Here is a 15,069-nt window from a genome sequence, read left to right as displayed (position 1 = left end):
TCATGATTCAAATGCTAGTTAGGCCAGGTTATCATACAGATAACACTCTATATTCACCATCAATATGTAAGTTTTAAAGCTGAGCTCCAGACACAGAATTTTCTCATTTAATTATATTTCTCAATAACCTCAAAGGACATACATCCACTGTCTGCACCAAATGTCTTTTGAAACCCAGATATTACCTTGTAAAAGTAGCAGTGACATCATCACTGTGCTTTACATAGTCTGTGCAGAGAGCTGAGCTTCGGGAGGCACCCATAAAGTGGGCTCCACCCACTACAGAAAACTACAGGAGGGGGGCGGAGACATGACCAGTCACCCTCCACAAGGAGAGAGAGCAGAGCTGTCGGAGGGGCCCAGCAGGCTCCACCCACTACAAAAAGCAACAGGAGGGGGGCGGAGACAATACCAGTCATCCTGTACAAGGAGAGAGATCAGAGCTGTGGGAGGGGCCCAGCAGGCTCCACCCACTACAGAAAACTACAGGAGGGGGTGGAGACATGATAAGTCACTCTGCACAAGGAGAAAGAGCAGAGTTGTGGGAGGGGCCCAGCAGGCTCCACCCACTACAGAAAACTACAGGAGGGGGTGGAGACTAGACCAGTCCCCCTGCACAAGGGGAGAGAGCAGAGCTGTGGGAGGGGCCCAGAAGGCTCCACCCACTACAGAAAACTACAGGACGGGGCGGAGACTAGACCAGTCACCCTGCACAAGGAGTGAGAGCAGAGCTGTGGGAAGGACTCAGCAGGCGCCACCCACTACAGACAACTACAGGTGGGAAGGGGGCAGAAACATTACAATTTACCCTGCTCAAGGAGAGAGAGAGCAGAGCTGTGGGAGAAATCCAGCAGGCTCCACCCACTACAGAAAAAGGCAGGAGGTGGGCAGGGACAAGACCAGCCATCCTGCACAAGGAGAGAGAACAGCAGTGGGTGGTCTTTATTACAGGAAGTCACACTGGATTACTGCACAGATCTGGAAGAAATTCACAAAGCTCACGAGATTCAAGAAGAAGACACATGATGAATATATCCTGGAGTTCAGCTTTAAATCAGGCAAACCACCCATTCCCAGGTACATGTTTTTTTAAATGAAATGCAAGAAAAGTAAGTGACTGTAGATTTAATGAAAAGCTTTGATATTTTAGCAAAACATGTACATGAATGCTATATTGGTGCATAGGAGAGCTGGAATTTAGAAGAAAAAAAAAAGGGTTTCCAAAGGTGAACTTATCCTTTAAACCAAACCTAATACATGACACAGTCAAGTTCACAAAAAAAAACAATGCTGTGTCCAGCCGTCGTGTCCTTGTAATGTTTTTCATCCCGTTGTACAATCAATGGTAATAACATTGGAAGGAGGGGGTGCCCAGCATCCCATCGATGGAGTCAGCGTAGACAAAAGCTCAAAGTGTATACAGAGAGATGACAAACACGATAAACTCTCCATTCTAATCTACACCGGACGTTTCCTGGACTCTATCGGGCTCACCGTGACCTTGTCAGGCATTCTTCAATTTGTCTGTTGCTTATTGAACGTAGCTATAGATCGTGCGGTGCGTTACTTATTGACCAACTCCTATGGGAAACTCTCTGCCACAAATGCCTCAGACCGTCCACGGGGTTCTCTTAATGACCGCCGAATCGTTCCAGTAATGCAGTTCTGTTAAATAATATCCAAATTGATTTCTCGTCATTGAAGTACATGATTGGAGAATAGGACAAGGCCAAGATCTGCTGTGGATACAAAGGCTTTCAAAGTCTAGATCATGAACTAGAGGCTCACGTTTGTCAGAAACCATGTGTCAGGACAGCTTCAGAAGAAAAGTCACGCAAGTACCGGTATGCAGAAGACGGATCATTCTTGGTTGGTTGTGTGTGTGCACGCACATTTGCCTGAGCACATTAATACACGTTGCATGCTGCACAAAACGTATATATGTGCGCACAGGTGCATGAGCACGCACGCTTAGTTCCAATCTTGGCATCTATTTAAGGTACAGACCTGAACTAGGAAGTTGCTGGATGGTCTTCAGATGTACCCTGCGACTTAAACTTTGAATTTGTTCCTGAGATCTGCTTTCCAATTGCTGACCCCCTGATTTGAAGTGTAGCGCTTACCCCCCTCCACAGGAGCCCATGGTGATGTATGGTCATCTGCTCTACCACAACTCTTCTAACTGCTCGGTTCCCACAGACACACTTGGCTCCAGACAAAAAAGCCTTTTACACCTGTGGACTTAGGGTTAGATGGGCTACCCCTCTTTAGAAATGCACAGAAATAAGGCCACAAACTGCTTGGTGGTAAATTGATTGAATATATTTTGGCAACTCAATTAAACACAGGGCAATTCAACAAACGGATAAAAGCACAGGCTTAAGAATACTATAATAAAAGAATGGGCAATTAACCACTAACTTGCACTTAAAAAAACAATAGCGAGGTTAATTTGAGCTATAACCAGGTAACTAGAGTCTCTAACTGCCATCAACCAATTCAAAGGGATAGAAAGAGTCCAGGTGTACACCTTGTGCATACAATCCCAATGGTGGGTGGGGGTGTAGGCATTTTTATTGTGGGGGTACCATGAAGGTGGTAAAAAATACATGGCGCTTAGTAATTAACATTGGCCAGCTTTTGGTGGGGCCTTTCTTTAGGTGGTGCACTATCCCTTCAGGAGTTTTAGTGAGTAAAGAATGGCAGGTGGGCTGCTAAGTGGGAGCAGTCTTTATTTGGGCTAGCAGAGTGGGGCAGGCGTTTAGTTCAGCTCACCACTTCCTGGGGGATGACTGGTCTGGTCCTAAAGGTTTGGCGATCAACTGGATCCAGGAGTAGGATGCAGTTTTTCATCTCCAATTCTAAAGATGCAGCGACTCTGCCTCTTAAGCTCAGTCTCTAAAGGCAGTTCTAGCAGACTCAGATGCAAGTCCGTTCTCTTAGCTTCACTTCTGATGGCTCTGGTCCCTCAGAGGTGAGGCATAGACCCTGACAGTAGGTCTGTACCCATCGCTATGTGGCTGCACACACACACGCATGCATAGTCTCCTGGCTGTGTACAGCCCATAGGCAGGGCCGTCTTTAGCGCAGGGCAAACGGGGCACTTGCCCTGGGCCCAATCTTTGTTGGGGGGCCCGCGCTAGCCGTGAATTGGGGCCCCGATCGCAGCTTTGCAGAGCGCACAGAGGACACGGGAGGATGTATTCCTCGCTAGCCAGCTGAGAGGGGGCGGGGCCGGGAGCTCCACTGACGCTCTGACCCCGCCCACGTGCAGCCTGTGTACTCGGAAAAGAGCTTCTGTAGTGAGAGCCAGTGATCGGGAGTGTCATTGGAGCCGGGAGCTCCAATGACACTCCCACTCCGATCACTGGCTCTCACTACAGGCGCTCTATTCCCAGTACACAGGCTGCACGTGGGCGGGGTCAGAGCGTCAGTGGAGCTCCCGGCCCCGCCCCTCTCAGCTGGCTACCGTGGAATACATCCTCCCGTGTCCTCTGTGCGCTCTGCAAAGCTGTCATCGGGGGGACAATTCACGGGTGATGTGGGCCCAGGGCCCACCCAACAAAGCATCAGTGGAGCTCCAAGCTGCTTTAGTGAGAGCAGAGAGTGGAAGCCCCGCCCACAGTCTTGAATGTATGTAATGAGTTTGGCTGGCCAGGTATGTCCTTACAACCATAAAATGCCTGACTGTTTAAACTCTGAGCTGTGTTATTTAACTGTAAAGCTGTGCATTGCTAAAAGTCCTCTGACCATCCCCTGTATAATGTCTGCAGTCTCTGTCTCCTGCAGTATGTCCGCAGTCTCTGATTGTCTCCTGCAGTATGTCCGCAGTCTCTGATTGTCTCCTGCAGTATGTCCGCAGTCTCTGATTGTCTCCTGCAGTATGTCCGCAGTCTCTGATTGTCTCCTGTATAATGTCCGCAGTCTCTGATTGTCTCCTGCAGTATGTCCGCAGTCTCTGGTAATCTCCTGCAGTATGTCCGCAGTCTCTGGTAATCTCCTGCAGTATGTCCGCAGTCTCTGGTAATCTCCTGCAGTATGTCCGCAGTCTCTGATTGTCTCCTGCAGTATGTCCGCAGTCTCTGATTGTCTCCTGCAGTATGTCCGCAGTCTCTGGTAATCTCCTGCAGTATGTCCGCAGTCTCTGGTAATCTCCTGCAGTATGTCTGCAGTCTCTGGTAATCTCCTGCAGTATGTCCGCAGTCTCTGGTAATCTCCTGCAGTATGTCCGCAGTCTCTGGTAATCTCCTGCTGTATGTCCGCAGTCTCTGATTGTCTCCTGCAGTATGTCCGCAGTCTCTGAGTGTCTCCTGCAGTATGTCCGCAGTCTCTGAGTGTCTCCTGCAGTATGTCCACAGTCTCTGATTGTCTCCTGCAGTATGTCCGCAGTCTCTGATTGTCTCCTGCAGTATGTCCTCAGTCTCTGATTGTCTCCTGCAGTATGTCCGCAGTCTCTGATTGTCTTCTGCAGTATGTCCGCAGTCTCTGATTGTCTTCTGCAGTATGTCCGCAGTCTCTGACACTCTCCTGTAGTATGTGTATTAATGTGCCCCTTTACTTGCTCAATTATTTGGGATTGCTCCACTGCTCACTGAGAGGTAATGATGTGCCTGAACCTCTAGCAACCAATCAGCAAACAGTAGTGATCTGCTTTAATCTCTAGTAACCAATCAGTAAGTGCTAATGATGTGCTGTAACCCCTAGCAACCAATTAGTGAACGCTAATAATGTACATTAACCTCTAGCAACCAATCGGCAAGCAGAAATTATGTGTTGTAACCTCTAGAAACCAGCCATTGAGCAGTAATGATAGGCTGTAACCTCTGGAAAACAATTGCAATCGCTGTGTGATCTGCTGCAGTAAACTGATTTTGAGTCTACCTGCTATTTTTTGTATGTCTCAGAATGGAGGGGGGGCCCCAAGAAAATATTTGCCCAGGGCCCAATCAAAATTAAAGACGGCCCTGCCCATAGGTGCATCTGGCTACACATGTTTAACCTCTACAAATTCCTGACCATGGCTTGCCTCTGCTGATTCCTAGTTTCACCTCTCTCTTGTTGCCCATAGATTTTCTCTGCTGATTTCTGGTTTGACCTTGGTTAGTTCCAGATCATTGCTTGTCTCTGCTGATTCTATGTTTGACCGTGGCTAGTTCCTGACCACAGTTTGTCTTTCTTGATTCCCTGCTGGTTCCCTACTTCCTAACCACAGCTTGCTTCTGCTGATTCCCAATGTGACCTTGGATAGACCCTGATTACAGCTTACCTCTGCTGACCTACTAGTGAGACCTAAGCTGGTCTCCTTATTTTAACTCTGCCAATTAACCTGCCTGCTGCCTGTCTCCTCTGCTACTGACCACCGGCTGTCCAGACCATGCTTCCAGCCAGCTGTGTTTCCAGGTGTTCTCTCCAGCTACCTCCCTGTAGGTCAGTATTAAGTTTTTTGATAAAAACCTAAGCTGGAGTTGAGCTTTAAACAGAGTATGAAGTTTGTCCAACATTTCATACAAATGAGTCAGGGGCGGATCCAGGGGGGGCAATGGGGCAATTGCCCCCTCCGAGAAAGAGGGTGATGAGAGAGCCGGCGGGCGGCTCCGTAGGTGAGAGAGCTGGTGGGCGGCTCCACAGATGAGAGAGCCACCGGGCGGCTCTGTAGGTAAGAGAGGTGGCGGGCGGCTCCGCGGGAGAGAGACAGTGGGCTGGTCCGGCGGCTCAGTTGGTGAGATCGCGGATGAGCAACTGTGTGGCTCGATGTGTGAGCGTGCTGCTGGCCAATCAGGGAGCTGGCGGGAGGGGGAGCAGAGAGATGACATCATCTTTCACCGCCCGGCGCCTGCCCTGCATCCCTGCAGTTCCCTGCTCACTGTGCAGGCAGCGACGGCAGCAGAGAGATTACATCATCTCTCTGCTGCCTGACTCTGGGATACAAGAGACCACCTTAGCAGGAAAGTGACAGAGCAAGTGACTGTCAATCCGCAATGTGTGGCAGGTGACGTGACAATCTGCATCTGGTGACAGGCAACGTGGTAAGTGACAATCTGCATCTGGTGACAGGCAACGTGGCAAGTGACAATCCGCATTTGGTGGCAGGCGACGTGGCAAGTGACAATCTGCATCTGGTGACAGGTGACGTGGCAAGTGATGTGGCAAGTGACAATCCGCATTTGGTGGCAGGCGACGTGGCAAGTGACAATTCGCAACGTGTGGCAGGCAACGTGGCAAGTGACAATCTGCATCTGGTGACAGGCGACGTGGCAAGTGACGTGGCAAGTGACAATCTGCATCTGGTGACAGGCGACGTGGCAAGTGACAATCCGCAACGTGTGGCAGGCGACGTGGCAAGTGACAATCTGCATCTGGTGACAGGCGACGTAGCAAGTGACGTGGCAAGTGACAATCCGCATTTGGTGGCAGGCGATGTGGCAAGTGACAATCTGCATCTGGTGACAGGCAACGTGGCAAGTGACAATCCGCATTTGGTGGCAGGCGACGTGGCAAGTGACAATCTGCATCTGGTGACAGGTGACGTGGCAAGTGATGTGGCAAGTGACAATCCGCATTTGGTGGCAGGCGACGTGGCAAGTGACAATTCGCAACGTGTGGCAGGCAACGTGGCAAGTGACAATCTGCATCTGGTGACAGGCGACGTGGCAAGTGACGTGGCAAGTGACAATCTGCATCTGGTGACAGGCGACGTGGCAAGTGACAATCCGCAACGTGTGGCAGGCGACGTGGCAAGTGACAATCTGCATCTGGTGACAGGCGACGTAGCAAGTGACGTGGCAAGTGACAATCCGCATTTGGTGGCAGGCGATGTGGCAAGTGACAATCTGCATCTGGTGACAGGCGATGTGGCAAGTGACAATACGCAACGTGTGGCAGGCGACGTAGCAAGTGACAATCTGCATCTGGTGACAGGTGACGTGGCAAGTGACACACTCGGGGCTCCCACTGATTCTGCATTATGGTGAGTTAAACTATTTAATTTTTTATAACAATGTAATAATAGTAATAATGCGCTTCAATCATCCTGACACCATAACAGCTATGGTGCCGTGATGATTGAAGCGCCAACACCAGCCATTTCCCCGATAGATTTACCCCCAAAAAATATATTTTCTGGCAGTGCCCCTCTTGAGACTAGACTCTGGATCCGCCCCTGATTCTCCCTGACCCTCTTTTAAAGAAGAAGTCTAATTCATACCTTTATTACAGTGTTCTGTCTTCCAGGGGACCAAGTGCATGTAGTACTTTGTGCCAACTTCCTATGTGCTTTGGAAGGTGTTCAGATAGAACGCCTCCCTCCTCTCCCGACAGCTGTTCCACAATGCACCTTGCAAGAAGATAAACAAGGAGTATAACCGGCACTTATCTCCATCTCCAAGCACTTACTGTACCTGAGACAAGCACGGCCAACTGGCATGCAGAGGGAAAGGGTGTGTCAGCCTACCATCCATCTGCATTCCTCTTGCTCTTATGCCAGGAAAGTGCTTATGTACTGCTCTCCCTCTTAAAGGGCCAGCTGATTTGGTTCCAAGGTTCTTTTCCCAGTAAGTGCTCTAGCAGCCAGACACACAGTATATGTCACTCCTCAGTGACTAAGAGTACATTTTTTCTTCCTTTATTGGAACATCTTGAACTTGAATGGGTGCAATGTTAAGCAGTAAGTTGAGGACACCTTGTTTCCTCTTAGAACAGGGGTCTCCAAACGTTCTAAAGAAAGGGCCAGTTTACTGTCCTTTAGACGGGCTGGACTGTGCCCAGTGGGAGTAAACAATGCCTGATCTTTGGTATCAGGGGGAGAAATAGTTGGTGTCAGTGGGAGGAATAGTGTCTATTTTTGCTGTAGGTGGGAGGAATAGTGGCCATCGATGTCAGTGGAAGGAATAGTGCCCCATTGTTGGTGCCAGTGGTAGGAATTATGGCCCATTGTTTGCGTCATTGGCAGGAATAGTGCCCCATTGCTAGTGTCAGTGGCAGTGATAATGCCCCCTTTGTTGCTGTCAGTAGCAGGAATAATGCCTCAAGGACCGGATAAAGGCAAGCAAAGGGCCGTAGGTCTTAGAGATTCTGAGCACAGTCCTTGCAGCAGCAAATGATGGTCTGAGCTATACAAATACACCATTGACAATGTCCGCTTGAAGTACAGGCTGACTCTGATACAAGAGGGATGCCAGCAGTAACTGGGATCTCATACACCAGTCTATAGTCTAAACTCTATACGAATGTCCTTGGATAATTTGATGTTTCCTTACCATAACTTTAAGACAACTCTCCTGTGAATCCTCCAGACCAGATCCCCAAAAAGAAGTCCCTTAGTCAGCTATAGCAGAATAGGCCCCCCAGCTAGCCAGCTGGGACCTCTATGACCAGTAGAAAAGCACAGCTGGACTGGCCAGAAGGGCAGCAGCCCTTTAGGTTGTGATCTCCTCTTCCTGGACAAGAACCCCTCTGTTCCAACCTCCAAACTATTTATGCTCCGACCCAGTCACCCGGGCACTTCCCCCTTCACCAGGAATTGGCTGGAACCACAAATGTTCAGCTGCTGATTTGACTCTTCCAACCCACTCATTTCTAGAACTATCCAGAAGGCAGGGGGAAGCAGTCAAACCTGCAACCAGTGGGACACAGAACAGCCAAAAATAATCGCAGGCTGCTGAACCAATTGCAGTAGACCTAAAACTAACTTGTAGAAACTGCACTAAAAGAATAAAACCAAAAACATCTATAATATGGCACAAGCAGCAATCCTCCTGTATAACATAAGCACAGTAAACATATATCAAAAGAGAATAGAATCGCGCTAGTACTGTGTGCAATCACTAATTGATTTTTTGCATAAAACCAAAGAACATTAAGAAGTCCACCAGTGCTCAAAGATTGATATAGTCCATCAATTCATGCAATGGCATCTCCAACCGTTGTAAATTGTGCGCAAAATCCAGCACCAGATAGAAGAATTCACTTCTTAGCGACTTCCCATGATCCCCCGTTACAGAGGATCAAATGAGCGTTTGTAGTCTAAACACAGCCTGGCTCTCACTCCCAGTATGCACGTGTGATTATCCTCAAGACACCTCTCATTGGCTCAGACAAGTAGATAGGTAGATGTGATACATAAAAAATATAAAAGCCACATACAGTGTAAAAACCTTTAGGATTTATTAAATAAAACAAAGCATTGCACTTACAATTAGCAGCATAAGTAAAAGCCTTAAGTCTGATGTGCCGGCAGTCGCACAAACAGACAGAGCGTCGCTCTTCCTTGCGCGTTTTGTCAGAGATGACGTCGTCCAGGGGCACCTGGACGACGTCATCTCTGACAAAACGCGCAGGGCAGAGCGACCCACTGACGTCACCTCGTGTTTACACTTCGCATCCCGGAAGGACGGGTCTGTCTGTTTGTGTACCGGCCGGCACATCAGACTTAAGGCTTTTACTTATGCTGCTAATTGTAAGTTCAATACTTTGTTTTATTTTATAAATCCTAAAGGTTTTTACACTATATGGAGCCTTTATATTTTTTATGTATCACATCCACCTATCTACTTGTCTGAGCCAATGAGAAGTGTCTTGAGGATAACCGCAGGTGCATACTGGGATCGAGAGCCAGGCTGTGTTTAGACTACAAACGTTCATTTGATCCTCAGTAACGGGGGATCATGGGAAGTCGGTAAGAAGTGAATTCTTCTATCTGGTGGTGGATTTTGCACACAATTTACAACGGTTGGAGATGCCATCGCATGAATTGATGGACTATTAAATCAATCTTTGAGCACTGGTGGACTTCTTAATGTTCTTTGGTTTTATGCTAAAACTACCTTGACCTAGCACCTATCTAGGAGGATGCTACACTTAGAGCCCAAGATAAGTACCAGCTATTAATGCAGTAGTCTCCTTCCTGAGTTTTCAGATGGCCGCGGTAGGAGGAGAATTGTCCTGTCTGGTCACATAGTTAGCCTTCCGCAGCACATAGGAAAATGGGACAAAGTAGTGCATGTAGGTTGCCCTCTTGGGGACAGAACAAACTAATGACTTCACAAGATTTGCCTTGTATTCTTCCTTCCACATTTCACGTTGGTCTCCAGCGTTCCAACTTTTCCAATTTAAAAACCGGCAATATTTTTTTTTTTTTCTGCTGTTCTCCCAGAGGTAGCTGACATACACATCATATTCCTACGATTTGTTATGCGTCTTCCTTCAATTCTGCTTATTAACAGCGGCAGAGAAGGATGTTGCCGAAGGCTTTCCAAGAAAGCTTTTACTTTAGAAGGCTATTTTCAGAACAGAGCCATGCACCTTATTTGAAGACCGTGATTCAATCCTATCTATTAAGGATTTTTTTTTTATTCTTGAAAAAAAAAGAAAAAAGAAAAAGGAATTCATTTGAAGCATTAATTAAAATTCAAATGAAAAATAGGCTTTTGTGCCGCTGAAAAGGCAGACTGTAAAGTTTTAATGAATACAAAAGTGAATAATAATCCTTTGTTCTGAGGGGGGGGGGAACCACACGCGCACATACACCAACGCTGATGAAAATGCAATATGAATGATAAAGTGATGTGTTGACATTGTGAACTGCCAATAACTCAATAAAACAAGCAGCCCTGAGACTCGGCGGCATTGAACGGAGAGATCAGAACAGGAATAATAAGAGAGATTTCTATGTGGCTAATGAAAAGGAGGACTTAGACACGCCAGAGGTCAGAATTGGGGGGAAAAGCAATGACGAGACGTCTGAAGTACATTCGGCTGACGGGAGGGTGTGTGCTCACCAGGGGAGGAAGAGGAACAAGTTTATAAAACTGAAGAAAAAAGCACGGATTTCAATGACATCATTTCTACTGCTAGAGCTGAAACAAACTTTTGCCCTGTTGTGCATTGCGGTAAAACAAACGTCAATGCAACCGTCAATGAAAGTCAATGGAACCGTCAATGAACGTCAATGGAACCGTCAAATGGAACCGTCAATGAACATCAATGTAACCGTCAATGAATGTCAATGTAATCGTCAATGGAACCGTCAATGAACGTCAATGGAACCATCAATGGAACCGTCAGTGAATGTCAATGCAACCGTCAATGAACATCAATGTAACCGTCAATGAATGTCAATGTAATCGTCAATGGAACCGTCAATGAACGTTAATGGAACCGTCAATGGAACCGTCAGTGAATGTCAATGCAACCGTCAATGGAACCCTCAGCGAATGTCAATGCAGCCGTCAATGAACATTAATGAAACCGTCAATGAATGTCAATGTAACCGTCAATGAACGTCAATGGCACCGTCAATGAACATCAATGTAACCTTCAATGAATGTCAATGAACGTCAATGGAACCGTCAATGCAACCGTCAATGGAACCCTCAGCGAATGTCAATGCAGCCGTCAATGAACATTAATGAAACCGTCAATGAATGTCAATGTAACCGTCAATGAACGTCAATGGCACCGTCATCGAACGTCAATGGAACCGTCAATAAATGTCAATGCAACTGTCAATGAATGTCAATGGAACCGTCAATGAACGTCAATGGAACCGTCAATCAACGTCAATGCTACATGTGCTTGTGCATTGTGGTGCTATTCATTTTGAATGGCACGGCACCACAATGCACTATACAGCGGAGGCCTGCAAAATTATTAGCATGAGGGCCACCATACATTTTACAAATATTCATGGGCTGAATAAAATCCTAATCAGAGTTGCCCCTACATCAGGGTTCCTATTAGTGTCCCCCCTTACATCAAGCTCCCCATCAGAGCCCCCCTTATATCAAGGTCTCCATCAGATTTTCCCCTTACAGTACTTCCGATTCCCCATCAGTCCCCCCTTTATATCAAGGTCTCCATCAGAGCCCCCACATATAACAGGGTCTCCATCAGATTCCCCCCTGACATCAGGGTCCTCATCAGAATCCCCCTACATCAGGGTCCCAATCAGATCCCCCCCTGACATCAGGGTCCTCATCAGATTTCCCCCTACATCAGGGTCCCAATCAGATCCCCCCTGACATCAGGGTCCTCATCAGATTTCCCCCTACATCAGGGTCCCAATCAGATCCCCCCCTGACATCAGGGTCCTCATCAGAATCCCCCTACATCAGGGTCCCAATCAGATCCCCCCCTGACATCAGGGTCCTCATCAGATTTCCCCCTACATCAGGGTCCCAATCAGATCCCCCCCTGACATCAGGGTCCTCATCAGATTTCCCCCTACATCAGGGTCCCAATCAGATCCCCCCTGACATCAGGGTCCTCATCAGAATCCCCCTACATCAGGGTCCCAATCAGATCCCCCCCCCTGACATCAGAGTCCTCTTTAGATTTCCCCCTACATCAGGGTCCCAATCAGATTCCCCCCTGAAATCAGGGACCCAATCAGATCCCTCTTTACATCAGATTACCCATCAGAGTCCCCCTTTACATCAAGTTTCCCATCAGAGCCCCCATGTATAACAGGGTCCCCATCAGATTCCCCCCTTACATCAGGGTCCCTATCTGAGTCCCTCCTTATATCAGGGTCCCGATCAGATTCCCCCCCTGACATCAGGGTCCTCATCAGATTTCCCCCTACATCAGGGTCCCAATCAGATCCCCCCCCTGACATCAGGGTCCTCATCAGAATCCCCCTACATCAGGGTCCCAATCAGACCCCCCCCCTGACATCAGGGTCCTCATCAGATTTCCCCCTACATCAGGGTCCCAATCAGATTCCCCCCTGAAATCAGGGTCCCAATCAGATCCCCCCCCTGACATCAGGGTCCTCATCAGATTTCCCCCTACATCAGGGTCCCAATCAGATCCCCCCCTGACATCAGGGTCCTCATCAGAATCCCCCTACATCAGGGTCCCAATCAGATCCCCCCCCTGACATCAGGGTCCTCTTTAGATTTCCCCCTACATCAGGGTCCCAATCAGATTCCCCCCTGAAATCAGGGACCCAATCAGATCCCTCTTTACATCAGATTACCCATCAGAGTCCCCCTTTACATCAAGTTTCCCATCAGAGCCCCCATGTATAACAGGGTCCCCATCAGATTCCCCCCTTACATCAGGGTCCCTATCTGAGTCCCTCCTTATATCAGGGTCCCGATCAGATTCCCCCCCTGACATCAGGGTCCTCATCAGATTTCCCCCTACATCAGGGTCCCAATCAGATCCCCCCCCTGACATCAGGGTCCTCATCAGAATCCCCCTACATCAGGGTCCCAATCAGACCCCCCCCCTGACATCAGGGTCCTCATCAGATTTCCCCCTACATCAGGGTCCCAATCAGATTCCCCCCTGAAATCAGGGTCCCAATCAGATCCCCCCCCGACATCAGGGTCCTCATCAGATTTCCCCCTACATCAGGGTCCCAATCAGATCCCTCCCTGACATCAGGGTCCTCATCCTATCCCCCCTTACATCAGGTTGACCCATCAGGATCCGCACTTACATCCAGGTTCCCATCAGATTCCCCCTTACATCAGGGTCCCCATCAGAGTCCCTTCTTATATTAGGGTCACCATCAGGATCCCCTTACATCATGTTCCCCATCAGATTCCCCACTTACATCAGGGTCCCCATCAGTGGCAGCCTGTCCATAGAGGGCGCACAGGAACCTCCTCCCCTATCCATGCGTCCGGCCCCCTGATATACATATCAGTGGCGCCGGACCATGGATTCCAATGCGGGGGGGGGGTGTTTTTTTTTAAGCACAAGCTCTAATAGGCTTCAAAAAAGGATGAGCTCGAAGCGCAGAGGCCACCCAGCTGTGTGACCATCGTGAATGAATTTTCATTATTATCACACTAAAGTTCCTCCCCGCCAATCAAGAGGCAGGTCTGTGAGACATGTTACGTGTTTCCCGATTGGCCAAAGCATCAGGCGATCCTATTGGATGCCTAGCGCTTTGGTGTAAGAGGAGATACGGCGGAGGAAGCTGGGGGAGCGGACATCGGAGCCGCCACGACCGCTGCCCGCACTTCAGGAGAGGAGGAGAGGACATCACAACTCCGCTACACGAGCAGGTAAGTGCCGGACCGCCGTGTGGGGGTGTGCTGTTTCAGCGCCGTGCCACATCGCATGGGGGGGATCTGTTTGTTTGCCACCCCCCAAAAGAAGAATCCACTAGCCGCCACTGGTCCCCATTAGATTCCCCCCTCACATCAGGGTCCCCATGTGACTCCCTCCTTATATCAGGGTCACCATCAGAATCCCCCCTTACATCAAGCTCCCCATCAGAATCCCCCTTATATGAGAGTCCCCTTCAGATCCCCCCCCCCCCTACATCAGAGTCCTCCCTAATATCAGGGTCCCCTTCAGATTTCCCCTTACATCAGGTTCCCCATCAGAGTCCCCCTTTATATCAGGGTCCTGATCAGAGTCCCCACTTATATCAGATTCCCTTTCAGATTACCCCCTTCATCAAGGTCCCCATCACAGTCCCCCCCCCCCCCCCCTTATTTAAGGGACCCTGTCAGATTCCCCCCTTACATCAGGGCTCTTGAAGTCAGTGGTCAGTGTCTGCTGTGGCATGGAATAAGATGATGGAACACTAAAGAGTCATTGAAGTGACCTTTGCCTCCTGCTGGAAGCTTACCTGTGCCATCCAAGGATTGTTGCTGTACCCTGTACCCACAATCAGGTCTGCCCAAGTTTGGACCCGTCGCCAACCGTACGAGAGACTCTGACTTTCTGGCCCAATCCTAAGCCGCTTGGTTGAGCTGTTTGTAACGACAATAGAATGTGAAGGTGGAAAAACAGAAGAATAATGAGAGCTAATATCTAATAAAGAGCTTTACATGCCGATCGTTTTCGTGAGAGGCATATCTATTTGGTGAGTGAGATCGAGTGCCGGGAAGAGGTGATCACAAGTAGGCACGTGCCATTCATTTCGTTCCGAATCGAAATTCGGACACATTTTTTGTTATTTAGAAATTCGGATGTATCCGAATTCCGAATCGCAATACTATCGAATGTAAACGAATCCTCTGAAATAATGAAACAAAATTCCTCCGAAATAACGAAATTTGAATTTTCTTTGAATGTGGAAACGAATGAATATGAAATGTAAACAAA

This window comes from Aquarana catesbeiana, linkage group LG06 (genome assembly GCF_042186555.1).
Source record: "Aquarana catesbeiana isolate 2022-GZ linkage group LG06, ASM4218655v1, whole genome shotgun sequence".
In the NCBI taxonomy this organism is placed as follows: domain Eukaryota; kingdom Metazoa; phylum Chordata; class Amphibia; order Anura; family Ranidae; genus Aquarana; species Aquarana catesbeiana.
Note: the sequence above shows the minus strand (reverse complement) of the source record.